This window comes from Bubalus bubalis, chromosome 10 (assembly GCF_019923935.1).
Source record: "Bubalus bubalis isolate 160015118507 breed Murrah chromosome 10, NDDB_SH_1, whole genome shotgun sequence".
Classification (NCBI taxonomy): domain Eukaryota; kingdom Metazoa; phylum Chordata; class Mammalia; order Artiodactyla; family Bovidae; genus Bubalus; species Bubalus bubalis.
In genome coordinates, this window is record NC_059166.1 from 8,816,155 (window position 1) to 8,838,821 (window position 22,667).

The 22,667-nt window shown below is 44.2% G+C and overlaps 1 protein-coding gene and 1 long non-coding RNA gene across 4 annotated transcripts in view; one reads left to right on the top strand and one right to left on the bottom strand.

The window, feature by feature from the left end:
• RSPH3 (radial spoke head 3) overlaps positions 1 to 19,102 on the top strand; it is a 53,246-nt gene extending 34,144 nt beyond the window's left edge. Inside the window, exons 9-10 of one of the 3 annotated variants that reach the window (XR_006542257.2) lie at positions 16,714 to 16,811; positions 18,838 to 19,102. The gene's annotated coding sequence lies outside the window, so the exon portion shown is untranslated. Of the gene's footprint in view, positions 1 to 6,838; positions 6,964 to 8,044; positions 8,226 to 16,713; positions 16,812 to 18,837 lie in introns of those variants that run through there. The other 2 variants (XR_006542256.2, XM_025294326.3) reach the window with 2 other exon arrangements.
• A 140-nt stretch (positions 19,103 to 19,242) lies between these two features.
• LOC123327632 lies at positions 19,243 to 20,122 on the bottom strand. The gene is made up of 2 exons (XR_006542258.2): positions 19,858 to 20,122; positions 19,243 to 19,462 (listed from the first exon to the last, which is right to left on the bottom strand). It is a non-coding gene; the product is annotated as an uncharacterized LOC123327632 (long non-coding RNA).
• Between the last annotated feature and the right edge of the window lie 2,545 nt (positions 20,123 to 22,667).

Sequence of the window (22,667 nt, forward strand, 5' to 3'; positions counted from 1 at the left end):
CTGCTGGAGAAGGGATAGGCTACCCACTCCAGTATTCTTGGGCTTCCCTTGTGACTCAGCTGGTAAAGAATCTGCCTGCAATGTGGGAGACCTGGGTTCAATCCCTGAGTCAGGAAGATACCCCTGGAGAAGGGAAAGGCTACCCACTCTAGTATTCTGGCCTGGAAAATTCCATGAACTGTATAGTCCATGGGGTCTCAAAGAGTCGGACACAACTGAGCGACCTTCACTTTCACTTTCACTTTTCACCCATGAGGACCAAGAGGCCAGGCCTTGACAGACTCTGAAGGGGCATTGCAGAACAGACTAGCGGCCGTCAGGTCCGATCCAGGGAAGAGAAGAGGTCACAAGATGAGAGCCAACATCACAGATGTGGCCCTGTGTCCTACAGCTTTTATGGGGCTCAAGGTTGGTTTAATGTTCTCTTGTCACTATCTTGACATTTTTAATAATTTTTGAACAAGGACCCCACATTTTTATTTTGCACAAGCCCACGAATTGATGTAGCCAGGCCTATCACTGTAAACAGCCATCCTTCTCATCCTTGTACATGAGAGACTGACGCTTCTAACTCACCATCTGTGTTGAACCACATACAACACAAGGTACTGGCAAGCCAGCAGAAAGTCAGGCATGGTCCTCTTATCTAGAGCCCCCCGGCCAAGGAGGCAGCCAGTCTGCTGAATCTTTGTGCCTTGGGAAATCTCACTGGCTCTTTGACCAAACACAGCTGACAGACCGGTATCATTGTCGGTTCAGTTACCCCCAGTCAAGAATGAAGCCACCTGAGAAATTGTGGTGTCTCCAAGCTCCCACCGACCTATTCCAGCATCCCAGGAAGATAGCTCACTCACCCTGGGGCTGAAGAATGACGGTCTGGACGATGCCACGTGTGGTCCTGGGGGTCAGTCGGTCAGTGGCCGCTTTCCCCAGCGGCAATCATAGCGATGCTGTGAGGACAGACTCACCACGTCAGCAGCATTGCTCTCCCCCATGGCACCGCTGTCTTCCTGGCAGATGGAGCCTGGCCTGCTCAGCCCCAGCAACTGAGGTCCGTTGCTGGTGGTAGTTCTACCCCAGACCTAGCCCCAGTTACACAGCAATTACCACTGTTCATCAGCCAGTTTCTACCACCAGACTGAGCTGCCCGAGGACCGAGATGTGCTTTGTGTTTGAATTTTCATTGTCCACCTTGTGGGCATCAACCAGTGTCCACCGCATGAACAAAACCAAGTCAGCATTCGTCTGGCTTAAACTTGAACAAAGCTATTACATCCAGCTCAATTCGTTTCATTGTTTTCTGTGTTTTTCTGATCCCCCTGGCTTGCCAGTAGTTGGTTCACCTCCACGCAGCCATCATGCTTGTAGTGTATAAACAGCGCTTGCCCGAATAACCCATGCCTGTTCGCTTTTCCATATAGCTAGTGATTTTTTTTTTTTTTACTCCCAACTAGTGATATTTCTTTATCAACCTAGTTTTCATGCCTCCCATGACTTTGGTTTTTTCCCCCTAAATTTCTAATATCTGATCCCTTTTTAAAATAAGATGAATCATTAAAATGTACTATCTCAGTTGCTGTTACTAACATCACCTCAAAAACTCATTTCAGAAGTAATTTTGGCGGTTAAGTTAATTAAGCACGTCATTTTTGTTAGTTACCTTGTTGGATAAAACTAAGGGGTTCAGTGCTTTAAAGGCAAACTGAATCATTCATGTGGTTGGGTGTCTGTGTTCTCTCTAATACAATCAGCCCGCAGAATGGAGAACAGGGTCCTTTCTCAGGGGTTCAGCTGAGGCCGCTGAGGAGGAGGCAGGAGGTGCCTGGAGAGGAGAGGCACCCAGTGCAGGGCTCAGAGGGGCTGCCACCGCCCTTCAGGGTTTCAGGGAGTCAAGTACCTCAGAGGGAGGCTCCTGTGGGGGTGACAGGTGCTCTGTGCAGTGTCTAGGCAGTAAAGAGACTCCCAGGGAACCACGTAGGAGTTTGACGTGTGATCCCCAGAGTTGGAATTAATTGCCTTTGAAGCATTTATGAACTGTGGTGTTGGAGAAGACTCTTGAGAGTTCCTTGGACTGCAAGGAGATCCAACTAGTCCATCCTAAAGGAAATCAACCCTGAATATAATTCATTGGAAGGACTGATGCTGAAGCTGAAGCTCCAATACTCTGGCCACCTGATGGGAAGAACTGACTCACTGGAAAAGTCCCTGATGCTGGGAAAGACTGAAGGTGGGAGGAGAAGGGAATGACAGCAGATGAGATGGTTGGATGACATCACCGACTGGATGGACATGAGTTTCAGCAAGCTTCAGGAGTTGGCGACGGACAGGGAAGCCTGGCATGCTACCCCTCCATGGGGTCGCAAAGAGCTGGACATGACTGAGCAACTGAACTGAGCTGAAGAGTTTGTAGCAAACTTGAAAGAAGTGAAGAATGGATTTACACAGCCTGTCAGAAATGACAGGTGCATTCAGAGTCCCTTCAGGACATTTCAGGGCAGGACCTACCTGCCCCGTGTGCCCGTCTGCCCTACTGACCAACAGCCCGGTAACTTGAGCATCCGGCGGGCGGAAGTGCCGTCGGGCGCCGAGCATCCGGCAGGCCGAAGCGCCGGCCGCCGCTGCAGGTGGCACCTCCCTGCCATCCCTCAGAGCCTTCCTGGTGGCTGAGGTCAGCACACACACTGTTTCATCAGTGTGCAGGTCACAGGAACCGCAGCCACCTCCCTCTCGGGGTCTTTGAGGAACTCCCAAAAGCTCTCTTTGAAAGAAGGAGCCAAGGTCTTACACTCATGGTCCAAGGGGCCCCCTTATGGAAGGCCACAGCTGCCTGCCTTGGCGGGGCCACCCTCGCCCTGACCCAGCTCTGAGGGGTCAGAAACAGGCATTCACGGCAAGTTGGGGAAATTGGGAAAAGAGAGGAAGAGCCTGGCACACCAGCCCCAGCCCTCTGCCACCCCACCACAGACCACCAAACCTGAAGCTGGCTGAGTCTCGGAAGGGAAAGAGCTTCCTCCCAGATGAAAGTTGGACACAACTTAGCGATTGAACAACAGCATGACTCAATTATTAAACTTTCTTAAACTTTTCTTTCTTCTTTTTTTTTTTTTTTGCTGCACCAGGACTTAGTTGTGATGGGTAGGATCTTAGTCCCCTGACCAGGGTTTGAACCCAGGCCCCCTGCATTGGGAGCTCGGAATCTTAACCGCTGGACCACCAAAGTGAAAGTCACTCAGTCATGTTGGACTCTTTTCCACCCCATGGCCTGTACAGTCCATGGAATTCTCCAGGCCAGAATTCTAGAGTGGGTAGCCTTTCCCTTCTCCAGGGGATCTTCTCAACCCAGGGATCAAACCCAGGTCTCCCACATTGCAGATGGATTCTTCACCAGCTGAGCCACAGGGGAAGCCCAAGAATACTGGAGTGGGTAGCCTATCCCTTCTCCAGAGCATCTTCCTGCCCCAGGAATTGAACCAGAACTGAGCTATCAGCGAAGCCCTTGGGAAGTCCCAATTGTTAATTATTCTGGAGGTTTAAGTATATTAAGAGTGACCAGAAAAGGTCTAAAATCTGCCCAAGATTTCATCCAAGAAGCTTTTCACACAAGAGTCCACAGAGTGGGGTTAACCAGCCAGTGGAAGCAGAATGAGCTTGTGTTCTGCCTGCCCCGCCTTGAGACCAGCTTGCTCAATAATCCGCTTACACTGTGTAGGAGTAGAAGGTATTCATTACCTGCCATGAAGGTCAGCTTCTCAGACACTGCCACCCTGTGTAGATTCTTTTGTTCCATTTCACAATCATTTCTCTTTCTCTAAACGTCACACAAAGGGAATGCAAACATATGCATTTATAGAGGATTGCGTTTCTAAGCAGACGTAAACCAGGTTGCCGTCTTGCCTTGGTGAATCGGGTAGTGTACCAAGGGTTTGCCCTGCCGGCAGGGTTTCAGCAGGTGCCTGAATTGTAAGGGAAGCCACTGTAATCATAGAAGGTATCAGGTAGTGACTTCACATCTTTTATTCTTTTTTTTTTTTTTACATCTTTTATTCTGATTCCTTTAGGAAGAGTTCTTTTAAAAGTTTTTTGTAATGACAGAATCCATACCATGTTGCACAATGCTGAACTGAATTAACTTTTTTGAGAGAGCTCTTGATATTTATCTTCAAAGAGATATATCCAGTTACCTGTGTTTTTTTTTTAAGTCTATCAGAAAATTGAAATGGAGTTTTTAAATTTTTATTTTGAAATATACTTGATTTACTATGTTGTGTTAGTTTTAGGTGTACAACAAAATGATTAAGTTATGCATGTGTACATATATTCTTTTATTACGTTCTCTTCCATTATAGGTAATTGCAAGATATTGAGTATAGTTCCCTGTTCTATACAGTAGGTCCTTGTTGGTTATCTGTTTCATATATAGTAGTGTGTATATTTTAATCCCAAACTCTTAATTTATCTCTCCCCCATCTCCTTTGGCAACCATAAGTTTGTTCTGTCTATGAGTCTGCTTCTGTTTCATAGATAGGTTCATTTGTGCCACATTTTAGATTTCCATATGAGTGATATCAGATGATACCTGTGTTTCTCTCTGACTTACTGCACTTATATGATAATTTCTAGGTCTATCCATGTAGCCACAAATGGCATTCTTTCGTTGTTTTTGTGGCTGAGTAATATTCCGTTGTGTATATGTACCACTTCTTCTCTATCCACTCATCTGTCGATGGACATCTAGGTTGTCTCCATGTCTTGGCTGTCATAATTAGTACAAAAATAGAGGTGCATATGTCTTTTCAAATTATAGTTTTGTCTGAATATATGCCCAGGAGTGGGATTGTTAGATCATATGGCAATTCTATTTTTAGTTTTTTGAAACAACTTCATACTGTTATCTTTCTTGCTTGGAGAATCCCAGGGATGGGGGAGCCTGGTGGGCTGCTGTCTATGGGGTCGCACAGAGTCGGACATGACTGAAGCAACTTAGCAGCAGCAGCATACTGTTATCTACCGATTGACAGTCCCACCAATAGGATAGGAGGGCTCCCTTTTCTCCACAATCTCCCCAGCATTTGTTGTTTGTAGACTTTTTAGTGATGGCCATCCTGAGTGGTGTGAGGGTGTACCTCACTGTAGTTTTGATTTGCATTTCTCTAGTAATTAGCAGTATTGAGCAGAGTCAGAGAAGTGATGTGACAATAGAAGTAGTGATGAGCAGCCGCAAGCCAAGGAATGTGGACAGCCTCTAAAAGCTGGAAAAAAAATAATTTGCTTCTGTGGAGCCTCCAGTAGGAACCAGCCCTGCGGATGCCTCAGAACTGAGATAATAAACGTGTGCTGTTCTGGAGTTGCTACATGGTTATCTGTTACAGCAGCAATAGGAAGCAAATACACACAATAAATGTCGTTAGTGGAAGAGAAGTCAGATGAGTAAATTTTCAAAATTCCTCACACTGCAGAGATGGCCTGAGTAAACTGTCTAAAAGCCAAGACAAACCAGTGCTCCGGAGTGCACTGATAATTGACATGCCTGCTGTCCTGCTGTTATTGATGGCATAATGCTGGCCACCATCAAGTCCTCTCCAGGAGAATTTTGTACACTTATGACACTTGTTTTATTTTTCACATTTTGTCAGATTCATAGGATGCCTTTTCTTTTTCCACCTTCAATCACTATGGAAGAACTTGACCCATTATAATGTAGAAAATGCTGGATGCCAGCAATCACCAGGTCAGTGGTTGCTCCCTGGGCCATCCCAAGTTGTCCAGACAGCCTTGCAGGCAGTGAGTGGGTGCTCAGTAGGTATCTGTTGAATAAACGAGCAGTACGAGGCCCCGTCAGGAGCACTGGCTCTTGTCCTGGCCCCTGCTTGGTGGCCGAGAAAGGGGAAAGCCCTCCGGGTCTCTCATTTCACTCTCTTCATCTGTCCACCAGGGGCTTCAGCTGGATGGTCTGTCAAAGCCTCTTCTGAATTGCTGGTGACTGTGAAATGCCAGCATCATGCTCACTTACTTACGTCACATCTCATTTACTCCTCGTGGGCAGTGGTGGATGGAAAAGAACTGTCTCAAAAATCCTCCACCACTTTCATCACGATCCTCCTGCCAGTGCCCACTTTTAAAGTCAGTACAAATGTCATCTCCCTGGAGCCTCCTGAACATTCTCCAAGGAGACTTTTTTGCAGGGCTTGGACAAACCGTGCAACAGGGCTCCAGCCACAGCATCAGTTCAGTTCAGTTCAGTCACTCAGTTGTGTCCGACTCTTTGCGACCCCATGAATCGCAGCACGCCAGGCCTCCCTGTCCATCACCAACTCCCGGAGTTCACTCAGGCTCACATCCATTGAGTCAGTGATGCCATCCAGCCATCTCATCCTCTGTCGTCCCTTTCTCCTCCGGTCCCCAATCCCTCCCAGCATCAGAGTCTTGTCCAATGAGTCAGCTCTTCGCATGAGATGGCCAAAGTATTGGAGTTTCAGCTTCAGCATCAGTCCTTCCAATGAATATTCAGGACTGATCTCCTTTAGGATGGACTGGTTGGATCTCCTTGCAGTCCAAGGAACTCTCAAGAGCCTTCTCCAACACCACAGTTCAAAAGCATCAATTCTTAAGCACTCAGCTTTCTTCACAGTCGAGTCCTGGCTGCTGCAGTCATAGACATTTGTAACAGACATTTAAGGGCACCAAGTGCTCCGAGAAAAAGACAGCCAAGAGCATGTGAGGCTTTGTCAGCATGGAGACTAAGAGCTGGTGGGTAAGACTCAGAGCCACGCTGAGCATGGAGCAGCAGCCCCCAGCCGCTCCAGACCCAGTGAGCCCTGTCATTGTTCCCTTGATCCAGGGGAAAGTAAGACCACTGGCGCTGAGGGATTTGGCCCGGACTCACACCCAGCCGGCTGGCTCCAGAGGCCCCTCCCCCACACCGCCTCCACTAGGCTGGGCAGTTCCAGCTCCACAGTTAACCATGTAAGTGCGTTAGCAAATAGGAAGCTACCTCCAGAAACTCAGTTTACGTGCTGACTCTCCAGAGAGACTTGCTGTTGCTCTTTTTAAAAAAGGTATATTAGCAGCTGCATTTTCATCCAGTGCTACTTTTCTGGCCATATAGAAGCTCAAAAGGTTTGCATCACTTTAAAAAAGTGACTGTCTTCACATTACACACAGGATTTACTTAATGACAGAGCTAGTTCCACGTAAACGAAGACAATGGAGTAACAGTTTACGTGACGCTGAAATAGCGTAGTCTTCCGAGAAGTCAGGAGGAAACAGCGTGGTTAATGTGTGCATGTGCTGCTTTTTTTCTTTTTTTTTTTTGGCGTGTCCAATAAGTTGCTATGCATGGGGTTTTTTCCCTAGAGATATTTGTAAACAAACATGCCCCCAGTTCTAATGAAAAGTTATTGTTTAATTTTTTTTTTTTTTTAAGGTTCAGGCTCCCCCTCTTCAGTTACTACGGACAACAAAATATCCCTGAAATGAAATGACTCATCGTACTTCTAGTCAATTTTTTAAAAATCTTACTTCTTCTATTTAGGAAAATTTTTTAAAGTTTAATGGCAAACAAAAGCTGTCTAAGGCACCTTAAGAACAGATTATACAGAGGACTCATAAATACACAAGTCTGTTCTTTTCTAATACTTTTTCTTTCTTGTGTAGTATGCATGCTAAAATGATTCCTAACAAAGTCAAAGTAAGTGAAATATGTTTAGGTGGTATGGCTACATAAATTATAAGATAATTTCAGTAGATCTAGCGATTACAGTGTTACAGATGCTTCAGCATTATTCACGTATAAAGTGTTGGTCATTCCTTTAATAACGTTCATGTAAATTCTTAAAGCATCATGCGTTGCTTTCTATCAGGGGCCGTGTCAGCTAACAGTCTCCTCTGGACTCTGTCAGTTGGGTCATGCTTCCTTCTGAAAAGTGGGCCCCATGGAAAATCATATTGTTGGATGAGGGTTCTGGGTTTTTTCAATGAGAGAACTGTCTTATATTAAGTGTGATTTTTATGTGTTTGTATGTAATATGTGTATGTAATTTCACAGATCTTTATCCAAGATCACTCTTCATCCTTTGCATCAAGAAGATTTTGGCCACAACATTTTGAATCATCTGTTTTCATTTTTTGGATCGAGGAAGAAGGGATAAATGAAAATATGAACATTTCTATTTTGTGGTTGGTTCATCTCTTCAATATAAATTATTCATAAAACCCTTTTATTGACACTGTTGTTTTCTCTAGTGAGTCAGAAAAAAAAACAGAAACCACTATCTACTCCTTTCCCCTGTAAACAAAAAGCCAACGTAAAAAGATAGCATTCAATAAGAAAAGGCATAAGTATGGCCTGTCAGACAGATGACACCTTATTTGTAGAATGATCAGAGAGGATTCAGCTGCACATTTGAAGGAAGAATTGAGAGTGCACGGCTGTACCACGGGGAGAAAACAGAGTTAATCTTTCTACTGTGTCATTTATTTATTCAGCAAATATTTATCCAGTCCCTACTGTGTATCAGGCTCTTTCTTTGTGATGAGGAACACGATGGTGAGCAATCAGAGAAAGTGGCCACCCCAACTCTCGAATCTCCTGGAAACAAATAAAATTCCGTCCCCCCGCCGCCTCCCCGCCCCCCGCCTCTATCAGCAACGCTATGATTATTCCACTATGATCATTCTGAGATACACCTCAAAGCACGTTTTTAAACTGCACTTTCTTCAGTGAACGTACATTGTGATTCAGCTGGTCTGGGCGAGGCCTGGGTATCGTTTTTTTTTAAAGCTCCCCAAAGTTAGTGGGATGTACAGCCACGTGCACCGCCGAAAAGTTGAAAACCTCTCACCATTGTTTCTTCCCTGGGCTCTTGCCTCAGCGGTGGTTTCTTTAGTCTAGTTTGACCCAGAATATACTTCCCAGTGTTCCAGAAAAAGTAGAGTTGGAATCAGTGAATTACGGCATGGGTGGACCCTCACCATGCTGGCCAGCCTCTCAGCCCCCAAGGAACAGAGGCTGAGGGGGGCGAGGGGTGTGGGCCATAAACACAGTGCTGAGGGGATACGGTTATTACTGACCCCAGCCGCCCTCCTTAGCCACCTGGTACAGAGTGTTCGGTTAGAAGCGTGGGTGAGAGTCCGGGCCCACTGGGCGAAAATGCCAAAAATCTGTCTGTCTTATAATTAAATGACCATAACCAAATTGTATCCTGCTTACTTTGGTGAGTGGCAAAAGCAACTTATAAAATTATGTAAAAACCATCTATTGCCTTTTACTCAGAAATTCAGGCAGTATCTAGGTATCTGGTATCTAGGTTTAAAGAACATAGGGATTTATTTTCAGGGACTATTGGCCAGAGTGAATACTACAATATTAAAATAGCATTACATAATAAAAATCAATGAAGTAGTAACGTTTCAAGTTTAAATCAGAGTTATCTGTTTTAACTGATCAGTTACTTGGTGTGATTACACACACACACACACACACACACACACACACACACACATATAATTCTTACAGTGCTTTCATGTCCTGTAACTGGCTTTGGTTGACAATGTAATTTAATTAACAGTGGCTTATGGTTTAGGTTGATGATATACCATAAACTGTGATAAACCTCGCAGGATGGGAAATCTTCACAATAAGCATAGTGTGGCCTCAAAATCCTGACTTGTAACTTATTGACTGAAAACCTCTTAAAATGTTCTCTTAAAGCTGATCCATAAGCCCCGGGACATACTCCATGCAGCATGTGAAGTGAAGCGAAAGTCGCAGAGTTGAGTCCAACTCTTTGGGACCCCATGGACTATACAGTCCATGGAATTCTCCAGGCCAGAGTACTGGAGTGGGTACCCTTCCCTTCTCCAGGGGATCTTCCAAACCCAGGGGTCAAATCCAGGTCTCCCACATTGCAGGCAGATTCTTTACCAGCTGAGCTACAAGGGAAGCCCAAGAATACTGGAGTGGGTAGCCTATCCCTTCTCCAGCGGATCTTCCCGACCCAGGGATCGAACTGGGGTCTCCTGCATTGCAGGCGCATTCTTTACCAACTGAGCAATGAGGGAAGCCCATACAGTACTTTTAAAAATAGAATCTTGGGACTTCCCTGGCTGACACGTGGTTGGGACATCATACTTCTACTGCAAGGGGCAAGGGTTTGATCTCTGGTTGAGGAACTAGGATCCCACATGCTTCATGCAACCACAGAACAGGGGGAAAATTTTTTTTTAATAAAAATAGAGTCCCTACACTCCAAGAGCTTCCAAATGATGCAAAACTGAGTTTACAGTTTAAGTTACTGCCTGGGTGAGCAAAGGGGAGAATATGAGTCAATAAAAACCTCTAGAATATGTTAGGATTTGTCAGAGAACACTAATACCTCTTCCTCATTCATTCATTCCTTCAGCAGACATTTATCACCCTCCTGGGTTTGTGAGGTACAAGGATGAACAAGACAGACAGGGTCCCTCCCTTCCTTTCCCGAGCTTGGACTACTTCAGTTTTGTTTTCCTGCAGAAGAGAGTATGCCAGCGTGCCCAGCAACACCAGAAGCAGGGTCCAGACAGGGATTTAGCCAATGTCTAGCCTGGAGAAATGAAGTAACAGTGGAGAGAGTTTTAATTTGGCAGTATTGTCCATCTGGGGTCAAACAAATGGAAAGACTCTGTAAAATCCAAACTACACTTTAAATCGCTGAAACTAATGGCACTTAGAAAGGGAGAGGAGGTTAGTTCTTTGAGGCACTGTGCTGTTTAGGAGATAAGCAGGTGTAGGAAAGCGTTCTTTATGGTGTTTAGAAATATTGTGGGTGTTGATGGCATTACCCACAACCCGATACTCCCTGGAGCTTAGTGAGAGGAGACATCATATTTCACCCATGTTCTTTCATCAGTGTCAGTGGGTTCACTGACTCAAGAACCCGTGTTAAGAGATGCTATAAACTGCCTGCTAAAATGTTCTGATGGTCACTTAAGACTGCACCAAACACTCCCTGGGAACAGGGTGCTAAGACCGACACATTAGCTCTTTCAGACCCAAGAGACTGCCTCCGGTGGACCCAACAGTGCCCGGAAGCAGAGCAGCTAGGCTGACGCCATAAGCTGTTCAACCCTGAACCCATTAGCAGAGCCTCCAAGATTCTGAGAAGGAAGCCTCAGATGGATTATTCAGTTGAATTCAATTTCGTGTACAGAGCAAGGTTAACAAAAGAACTAGCGTAAGTGACTCGCTTCGTCACAGAGATTATAGACTAAGGACTTAAGATGATAGACAAAGGGTCCCGGGGCGTGCAGCTTAAGGAACACAGATAACTGAGCCTTAGTGCTGCCAGCATTGAATCCCTGGGACCAAGGGTTCTGAAATGATGCAATAAAGCTCTGATAAATACTTGAGCCTCTCCAGATTTAAAAAATAATAGAATCAACTTTACTGACCTACCAATAAGACAGTCTAATCCTTGACTTTGTTTTACAGGAATTTTATAAATGTACCATTAAAGAAAAAAGTTTGAGTTCTTGCTGTTTCTGGTATGGAATAAAAATAGTCAATAGACTTTTGGTAAAGAAGGTTGCTGCTCTTGTATTCGTAACTGAAACCAAAAGTGAAGTGCAGAAATATAAATGAGGTTTTCAGTCCATTCTTTAGACTTGAGGTTTGAACACTCCCAACTGCCTGTCCTTCTCCTGTCATTAGTGGCAGAGCACATTCTTGGGCAGTGATGTCAGCGGAGGACTCTGAATACTAATGGAAAATCACATTTTGTCCTTCTGAATTGTTAATGCAAAATGCTATTGACTATAATCAGCTATAATACATGGAGGAAAACTCAAAAAAAAAAAAAAAAGATTACGTACCTTCCGTGATCGCATTCTCCACTGGGTGGTCAGACAATATGACACAGTATTTTTAAAGGGGATTTTCCTGGAAAATCCAATGGTTTTACTATACAGGAAAATCTAAACTTTTATGAATTTTATACTGTACAGGTACTGAGCTCTCAACAGGACACACAAGAAAACGAGGGCTATTTTTTTTTCTCTCTCCTGACTCACAGTTAATTTAATGCTGCTAAAGCTTAGAACAAGAAATACTCTCATTGGATTAAAAAAAAAAGTAATTGTGGGTTTTCTGCTTCATGAGAAAAGTAAAAGAACAGTCCACACTTATGAAATGCAATTCCAGTGTGCAGACAAAATCCTTGATTTATGTATCTTTATTAATTAGGTAGTGGCAGTCAAATAAATTAATAAAGGTATATAAAAGGTCAAATAAAATGCATTTGCTTCCCCTGAAGAATATTTCACTTAAATTTTAAGTTTCAGAAGCTCAGTTTTCATATGTCCACTGGTTTTTCATTGTGTTTGATGCACCATTACCTTTTTAAGTGCATTCTCTACATAACGTGAACTTACCTTGGATTTCCCAGGCAGCCAGTGTAATTTAGGTGAGATCGATAATCGTTTTTAACAAAACTGGATTGTTTTTGGACCAGCACTCCTACCAAGGACAATTAAAAAACCTGAACAAAACATAAAAGTAGATTTGAAGTCATTGGAGCTCTCCCAAGGCAGTGGGTTCCTGTAGAGCTAAGATGTGAAAGAAGTGGGAAGCCTTCTCAAGCTCTGACAAGAATCCAGTGATGTACTCTGTGGTTTGAAGAAGATTTGCAAAAGCAAATCTTCTCTGTAGGGAAATAACATCAATACAGTATCTCCAGTTTTCACCAAAACTTTTATGCATAATGTCTGGCACTCATTCCAAAATAACCAGAGCATAGGAGAAATCTGGCCAGTTCTGCTCTAACCACGTGACCAAAAGAAACATCACTGAAAGTGTGACTTTGAAATTTTGTGCCTCCTTAGCGATGCCCTGAGAAGGACACAACATCAGTTAGTCCTCCAGTATTTCTGCCAAATAAACGTAACCTTATTCTAATCAAACAGTCAAACTCAAATTGAGAAACCTGTACAAGTGACTCATGCTAGTCAAAATTTGTCAATGTTATGAAAACAAAAGTGGAGGCAACATTTCAAAATAATGAAAACTAAAAGAGATGTAAAGAGTTGGACACGACTGAGCGACTGAACTGAACTGAACTGAACTGAAAAGAGATGTAACAATGAAATGCAAGATGTGACCCTGGATGGATCTGAGATAAGGGAAAAGTATAAAAGATTCAAGCAAAGGACATCAATAGGAAAATTTGAATATAGATTTTTGTACCTTAGACGAAACTGTATCAGTGTTAAATTTCTTTTTTTATTGAGGTATAATTGACACATGACATTTTATTAGTTTCACCTGCACAACATAACTTGATAATTGTATATATTGAGGATTGATCATCACAATAAATCTAGTCAGTGTCTTACTGAACGTACTTACAGAATTTTTTTCTTGTACTGATAACTTTGAAGGTCTACTCTCTTGGCAGCCAGGCTTCTCAGATGGTGGAGTGGTAAAGAATCTGCCTGCCAATGCAGGAGACGCAAGAAATGTGGGTTTGTTCCCTGCGTCGGGAAGGTCCCCTGGAGGAGGAAATGGCAAGCCACTCCAGTATTCTTGCCTGGAGAATTCCATGGACAGAGGAACCTGGCGGGCTACAGTCCATGGGGTTGCAAAGAATTGGACACGACTGAGCACACAGCACACTCTACAACCTTCAATTATGCAATATAATATTGTTCACTATAGTGGCCAGATTGTTTATTACATCCCCATTAATTATTTCATAACTGAAAGTTTGTAACTTTTGATGCCCTTCATCCATTTTGTCCAACACCTCCCTCCCACCTGCACCTAGAAACCACTAACCTTTTGTCTGTATGTATGAGCTTGGTTTTTATTTTTGTTTTGTTTTTAGACTCCACATATAACTCATAAGGTATTTGTCTTCATCTGAGTTATTTCACTTAGCATTATTCTTAGGTCCATCCATGTTGTTTCAGATGGCAAAAATTTTTTATGGCTAAATATTGATAATATTCCATGGTGTATATGCATGTGTGTGTATCAAATTTTCTTAATCCATTCATCTTATGATGCTGGAGAAGACTCTTGAGAGTCCTTTGGACTGCAAGGAGGTCAATCCTAAAGGAAATCCACGCTGAATATTCATTGGAAGTACTGATGCTGAAGCTGAAGCTCCAATACTTTGGCCACCTGATGCCAAGAACTGACTCACTGGAAAAGCCCCTGGGGCTGGGAAAGATTGAAGGCAGGAGGAGAAGGGAATGACAGAGGATGAGATGGTTGGATAGCATCACTGACTTGATGGACATGAATTTGAGCAAATTCTGGAAGATAGTGAAGGACAGAGGAGCCTGGCATGCTGCAGTCCATGGGATCACAAAGAGTCAAACAAGACTTAGCAACTGAACAACAGCAATAATACTGATGGACATATGCCTTTGGCTATTGTAAATAATGCTGCCATAAACACGTACCTTCTCAAGTCAGTATTTCTGTTTTCTTCAGATGAATTACCAGAAGTGAAAGTGTTGGATATTCTGGTAGTTTTAAAAAATATTTTGAGGAATGTCCATACTGTTTTCCATAGTGACTGCACGGATTTATATTCTCACCGGCAGCAAGTGTTCCCTTTTCGCCACATTCTCACCACTTTTGACAGAATGCATGTGCATCTCTCCATTTCCGAACAAAAGAAAGTGTTTACACGCTATTAAAATGCCTAGCTACCTTTACTGGATAAGAAGCATGAATTAGAACATTCTGTCAAAAATGTATTAATTTTAGAATATTGGATTTTTATAAATCATGGCTAAATGATTATCACTTAACTGTATCTCTACCTACTAAATAAGACTTGTGCCAGATCGAGTATTCTGCCTAATTCAGACACATCAAGTTCTGAAACATTAAAAAAATAAAGCATATGCCATTTGTTTTAAGAGAATGTTTTAAAATTTGTCACACTGAGAAAACACTGCCTCTGTTATTTTCCAAAACAACCACTGGTAGTCCCCTCCTCAATAAACGGAATCCAGCACTTTCCAGGCTTCCCCATAGTGAGAATCATCTGGTTGCTTGTTAATGACATGACCCCCATGGTGATCCTAATTGATGTGTCTAGCATGAAGCCCAAACTTCAGCTTGGGTAGTTAGTATCAGAAAAGCTGGATTTGACAATCATTGTGTACCTTCTCTGTTGGCTCTGCAGTTACTGATGTTGACAACTTTGATTCTGCAGCAGTAGAGGTTTCCATAGGGATCAGGTTGAGCTGGTTGATGTTGCTGCATACAAGTTCCAAGTTGTATCCGAGTCTTTGTGACCCAGTGGATTGTAACCCCCCAGGCTCCTCTGTCCATGGGATTTTCCCAGCAAGAATACTGGAGTGGGTTGCCATTTCCTTCTCTAGGGGATCTTCTTGACCCAGGAACCAAACCTGTGTCTCCTGTATCTCCTATATTAGCAAGCAGATTCTTTACCACTGAGACACCTGGGAATCCAAACTGGTTGACAGTGTTGGTCAAATCTTCTATAATATACTGATCGTCCATTTGTTCTATCAATTACTGAGAGAAGGGTATTAGACATTGCCAATTATAGCTCAATTTTTTATTTGTTTCTTTGGTTTTGTATGTTTTTGCTTCATGTATTTTGAAACTTTTTCACTAGGCATATACCCATTTACAATTCTTAGGTATGCTTTGATTCATTGATCCTTATCAATTTTTTTTTTTTTCATTTTCAAAAGTAGCCACCAGGAACTTGCCATGTCAGAAAGCATTTGCAAATTTGGAACAGTCTTTTTACATAAGAAAACAGTATGTCTCATCTTTAATTTCCATTCTTTTCCGTCTTTAATTTCCACTCTTTTTAAAGACTTTTCTCTGAGAACTAGCAAGCATCCATGTGTTACAGAAGAGTTTCATATTAAATTCCTATTATTAAAAATCACTATAAATTATAGATTGTTTCTGCTTATATATCTTTATTGAAGTGTATTGGTGGTGGTGGTAGTTTAGTTGCTTAGTCGTGTCCAACTCTTTTCGATCCCATGGCCCGTAGCCCACCAGACTCCTCTGTCCATGGAATTCTCCAGGCAAGAACACTCGAGTGGGTTGCCATTTCCTTCTCCAGGGATTGAAGTATATTGACATATGATACACAGCACATATTTAATGTATACAATTGAATGAGTCTGGACCTATGTACATTCCCATGTGATCATCACCACTGCTGAGGTAATGAACACATTCATCATCCAAAAGTTTTCTCCTGCCCTTGGGAATCCACACATACCTCCATCCTCAGGCAGCCACTGACCTGCTATCACCATAGATGTGTTTACATTGTCTAAAATTTTCTAAAAATTGAATCATACAGTATATATACTTTGGGGGGTCTGACTTTCCTTTACACAACACTCTTATCTGGAGATTCACCGTGTTAGTGCATGTACAATGGTACGACTATCATACTATTGTCCTCGCTCTTCATTAGTAAGTACCTCTCCATTATATCCAAATTCATTCATCTAATCACCAACCAAGGGAACGTGGCCTCATTGTCGGGGCCTTACTTGAGATGTGAGCTTATTATTCCTGTTAAACGAGTCAGTTGGGATTGGAATTTAGCTTATTTTCTCTAAGGTGTGAGGGGAATGCTCACATCTGGGATGTGGGGTGGGAGACGAGCCAATACTTAGGACTGATATCAAGTGCAGCATGATCCTACAGATTCTCTACTTCCACAGGAGCAGGCCCAAGAAGCAGCCTGAAGCTGCCCGAGTGAAGAACATTCTCTGAGAAGAGATGAGCCATCTTTGTGTTCATCACTGATCCCCAGGCTCAGGTGTGCAATTTTCTGGTCCTCTGTGAATTCGAGCTGTTGCTTCTTCTAAAACATCTTGATATCCTGAAGAGAAAAGAATGTGTGTGTGTGTGTGTGTGTGTGTGTGTGTGTGACAAAAATGGGAGAACTTGCTTTATGAGATTCTTACCAAGAAATAGCTGGCACAATTCTCATGAAAATGCCCTTACTTGGTTTCATATGATCTATCATGCAATAATCACTGAGCCATACATAATGAACCCAGGATCAGTTCATAATTCAAACAGGAAATTTGACCCAGCTCTTTAATGGAGGGTTTCCCTGGTCGCTCAGCTGGTAAAGAATCTGCCTGCAATGCGGGAGACCTGGGTTCGATCCCTGGGTTGGGAAGATCCCCTGGAGAAAGGAACGGCTACCCTCTCCAGTATTCTGGCCTGGAAAATCCCATGGACTGTATAGTCCATGGAGTCACAAAGAGTCAGACACGATTAAGCGACTCAAAAAAAATTTTTTTTGACCCAGCTCTTTAATGATCTACCACCATAAATGGGCAATCCTCACAGCTCTAAGGCTATTTCCAGCACTGATTCTTACCCTAGTAGTCACAGCCAACCATGCTGACATGTTTCCTAATGGAAAAGTAAAGTTACAAGAGGGCAGGCTCCCCATCTGTTTTAACCTCTCTGATCTATAAGCTGAGTCTACTTATCAGAAGTCTGGTGAACAGACCACAGAAGGTCTACTTTCCCTGGGCAGTAATACAGCTTCTTAGTAATGGCCATTCTCACAGCCCAGCCCTCCTGGCCACGCTCGGCTCTGGGGGAGGGGGAGAGAGAGGGGGGAGAGAAGAGAGGGAGGAGGAGGAACTTCAAATGACTGTCAAGGCACACAGAATCATGTCTGCCCCTGTTTCTTTCTTCAGACCAAGAATTTAATTGGGAAAGAATTTTAAGGCTGACTAAGCAGATGTGTCAGGGCTCCTACTGTTTTACCCACATTAAAGTGACTGGGGTCGGATGGAGAAGAGCCAGGTCAGAGATAATGGTCCATACAGCCCACTGATTCTGAAAGCCAGTTTGGGCCACAACAAGCCCTCTGTCTGGGTATGTAGATTGTACCTCCAGACATCTAAGGAAAGGTTATCAATCTGAGACCATCTTCAAGTTTCTGTGAAACAACCAGGGGTGAGCTGGATGACCTTGCAAATTCCCTTCCTGGTCTGACATTCTGCAATCAGATGGTAAGAGACTTGGAGACCTGGAAACAATTCCGCAAGGACATTTCTTTTAAAAAGTGTTTCTCAACATTTGTTTCTTTTCTATCTTTAAATCCACAAACAGAATATGTCATCACTCTTCACTGCTTCAAATGCGTACCATGTTACCCTCTGGGGTTCCTGCTCCCCACCCACTGAGGGCCAGGGGCTGTCTCATTCACCAGTACGTCTCTAGAATCAGAGCACCGCCTGGCATCAAATAGGAGCTCAGCAAAAGTGACTGGGGGGTGATGGGCGGAGTTCACTGGATGGATGGATGGATGGGTGGATGGACAGTATCCAGTGCTAGGACCAGGAGGTGGGATAACTCAGGAAGACAGCTGTGACTCCTTGGGAAGCAGGAAAGAATCTAGTGAAAAATTAGAATCTAGTGAAAAATTAGAGTTTGGCAGGGGAAGGGAAGTGCATCTTCTCCATGGCAGTTACTCAGGGGTCTGCCCTGGGTGGGGCCCCTCAACCGCTCAGGCCTAGTACCTGCTGGTCTCAGGGATTTCCTCTGTGCTTCCACGTTTCAGCTCTCAGGTAAATTACCCCCAAGAGCTAACCTCCATGAGCAGGAATCTTTGTCATTTTCAGTAGCTTCTACATATTGTCCATGTATTTTCTGTGAATACAATATATTTCACATGTCTAGAACAGTGCCTGTCACTTAATAGATCCTTCTTATATATTTATTGAATGAATGGATACATTCAGAATGAGAAAGTTCACTCTGAGTCTGAAGTGAGAGCCTTTACTCTCTAACCAACCCAATTTTTTTTTGTGGTTCAGGGTGGTTGCCGATTTTGAAAGTACAAGGTTCTGGTGAAGGAATGACTGCAAACGGGCTCTACAAAGAAAAGCAATGGATGGAGCCGGTGGACCAGCTGCCCGCCCGGCCCAGCTTTGCCCCTAGGAGCCTCCAGGGGCCTCTGTCCCCTGCAGCTGTGTGGGCTTCATGACAGCGCCTTCCTCTCAGTTTTTATGAGCATTCACGTTAGTGTTAGTTGCTCAGTCGTGCCTAACTTTTTACAACGCCATGGACTGTAGTTCACCAAGCTCCCTGTGCATGGAATTTCCCAGGCAAGAACCCTGGAGTGGGTTGCCATTCCCTTCGCCTGGGAATCTTCCCAATCCAGGCAGATTCTGCACTGCAGGTGGATTCCTTACCGTCTGAGCCAGGGAATGCGGATTAAGTAAGTCATCAGGCAAAACACGTGTAGAAAAGAGCCTGGTGCATCCTACTGAGTCCTGTATATGCCATGTTTATACAGTAACCATGAATGTGGTTCCCTTGAACTTGCTGAAATCGTATGCAATCATTAGGTGAGAGAAGAATGTTGAATTCTTTTTAGCAGTGTTGACTGTCCACATGGCTTCCCTCCTCGAGTTCCCAAGGGGCAGCAGAATTGCAGCTCTAGTAAGTGGAGAAAAGTGCTGACAGTTATTACCTTTTCTGAGAAGCCCAGCGCTGTGGAGATGAACCCAGTGCATACATCAAGTTATAATCCAGGCACCGTCTTTATTAAAGCTACAATATGACCAAGAACCCAAGCTCCCGCTACCCAACCCCTGAAAAAAGTCCCCGCTGAAAAGATAAACTGGATCAACTGTTCAGTCTCCATGAGGAAAGGTTTCCTGGCCCCCTGCCGGGGTCACTGCCCCTTGGCTACGGCTCCCATACATTCACAAATTCAGTCCCTATAGGAGGAACCAAAGTTCTGTGCGTTTTGCTCAATTCCGTTTTTGCTCTGTGACCACTTCTCAGATCATGACACCAGGGGGGCAGGCACCGTGTCCTCCGGAACCCACCTGCCCTCCACCTGGCCCTACATAATCACACGAGGCCGCGTGCGCCAGCCGACCTTCTCACACAGGAAACTGCTCAAAACCAGGGCCGCCTTAAAAAGGAAACGGAAGGCAGAGCGCAGAAGCAGGGCGGGCCTCCCAGGAAGTTGAGCACTGGGAGGCCGGAAGTGAAGTGAAGTGAAGTGAAGTAGCTCAGTCGTGTCCGACTCTTTGCGACCCCATGGACTGTAGCTTACCAGGCTCCTCCGTCCATGGGATTTTTCCAGGCAAGAACACTGGAGTGGGTTGACATTTCCTTCTCCGGAGGATCTACCCCACCCAGGGATTGAACCCGGGTCTCCCGCATTGTAGGCAGACGCTTTACTGTCTGAGCCACCAGGGAAGTCTTGGGAGGCTGGAAGCAGGTACTAACCCCACAGGGGAGGAGGTGTCTCGATCTGGTTTCGGCCCCGGAGGCCTTCACCAGACCTTGGCATAGGTGGGCTTGGTGTTCTGCCTCTCCAAGAATACTCACACACTCTGAAAGAAATAAGTAAGGCGACAGGAGAAAGATTCTCTATATGGCACCACACTCCAGTACCCGTGCCTGAAGAATCCCATGGACTGAGGAGCCTGGTGGGCTGCAGTGCATGGGGGTCACTAAGAGTCGGACACGACTGAGTGACTTCCCTTTCACTTTTCACTTACATGCATTGGAGAAGGAAATGGCAACCCACTCCAGTGTTCTTGCCTGGAGAACCCCAGGAATGGGGGAGCCTGCTGGACTGCCGTCTATGGGGTCGCACAGAGTCAGACACGACTGAAGCTACTTAGCGGCAGCAGCAGCAGTAGCAAACTCTATACAGCTTGTATAAGACTGTATGAAAAGATGTGCACTCATGCAGAGAGCTGGGAACTCTCTAGACTAAGTCTTTATTTAAATACATGTTGACAGTCATATGTAATGAAAATATAGATGGTACTGGTTGAAAAGGAGAAGTGTTAAAAAAAAAAGAAAAGTAGAAGTGTTTACTACACGCTCACTTTTTTTATTTTAATGAAAACGTGTAATGTGCAATACCTCTTTTTAAAAACTGGAATAAAACTCTCTATATATAGTTTTTTTAACCTCAAGTATAAATGCTAACCTTATATATGAAAGTGAAACTGTCAGTTGCTCAGTCATGTCCGACTCTTTGCGACCCCGTGGACTGTAGCCCACCAGGCTCCTCTGTCCATGGGATTCTCCAGGCAAGAATACCAAAGTGGGTAACCATTCCCTTCTCCAGGGGATCTTTCCCACCCAAGGATCAAACCCAGGTCTCCCACATTGCAGGCAGATTCTTTACCCTTTACCTACCCAGGAAAGCCCCTTATTTTAGTGGTTTATTGCCTCTATGAATTTTTTTAAATTTTTTGTTAATGAATAATTAGCACTTCTGAAGGAAGGAAAAAAAATTTTTTTTCAACCCACAAAACTGCCAAAGAGAAAAAGCTAAGCCAAAGGAGCCAGTTTCTGATGGAGGAGCTTTAAAACCAAGTGGGAGAAGGCTGTCTACTCTGATTCCCTCCTGCTCCCCACTCGCAGAGTCTGAGCCCCATGTGGCATCTTGGTGAAGCGTGTGGCTGCCGTGTCCCTACCTCAAGTACCTGGGTCACCCCCCAGGATCTGTACAAGGGAGCTGGGACAGGAGTCCATCACCTCTGCATTCAACAGCCAGCCTGACACTCAGACTGCTAAGAGGTAACACCCTGTAAAAAATAAACATGAAGGAGAGAGCAGTGATTCACTTGGACGACACCCAAAGCAGACCTTGAGAAAGAGGTCAGCTTGTTCCCGAAGGTGAGTGAGAACGCCTGGAACAGCAGCCTCCTCGGGTCTGCATTCGGTGCCAGCCTTGATCTGTCATCAGTGGTATTGAAGAAAGGTGCTCGGAGAGCACGTGCCAGCCTCAATTAATAGCTACCCATCCCACTCAGGATATGGCTCTTCCTGCTGTGGTGGAATTTTCCATTAGACTGACTGACGATATTTCATGTCAAGTAAGTTAAAAATTGAGCTGAAAGGTCAAGGCTGCGATGAGGTGATCAAGAAAGGAAGGCCAAGCGGAAGTGCCGAGGGCACAGTTTAATGTAATATTACATCCCTGGTGCCTCTGATTGCTAAAATGCATGTGCAAGCATAAGGACATCAAGGTAACCCCTGAAACACAGAATTCCAGAAAAGTAGGGCATTCTTGGCCCTTATTTAATTGCTGTGCTGTGCTTAGTTGTGTCCGACCCCTTTGCTCCCCTGTCCATGGGGATTCTCCTGGCAAGAATACTGCAGTGGGTTGCCATGCCCTCCTCCAGGGTTAATTGCTACCTCCGAGGAAAGCAATCCCAACCGCTAAGAGGTAACGCCCTGCCCCACAAGTTCCCTTCCAGTGAATCTTTCCAGGACCCAACATTCAAACAGCTGGAATTGTCATTCAAACGCCATCCACTCGGCCTTTGAAAACAAGGGCTTTGCCTCTGATGGAAAACGTGTGTTTCATTTCACCAACGGACACAGTGTTCTGGGCCTCGTTTATTCTTCACTTAAATAGCCTCTTTTGAGAACCATGTGTTTGGCCTTTCCTACTTAACACCACCACTTAACACATGTTACAGCAAATTCATTTCTGTTGTGAAAGGTTCCAAGCTTGCAGAAGAAGAATAAAAAAAGCTTCAAACAAAATAACCTCTGCTTCCCAAGTTCTCAATTCCAAATAACAAAAAAGGTGGCTTGAAAACATCCCTAATTCCATTTTAAACATCGGAAGTTCCTAAGGAGGGACTCAGTCAAGGGAAGA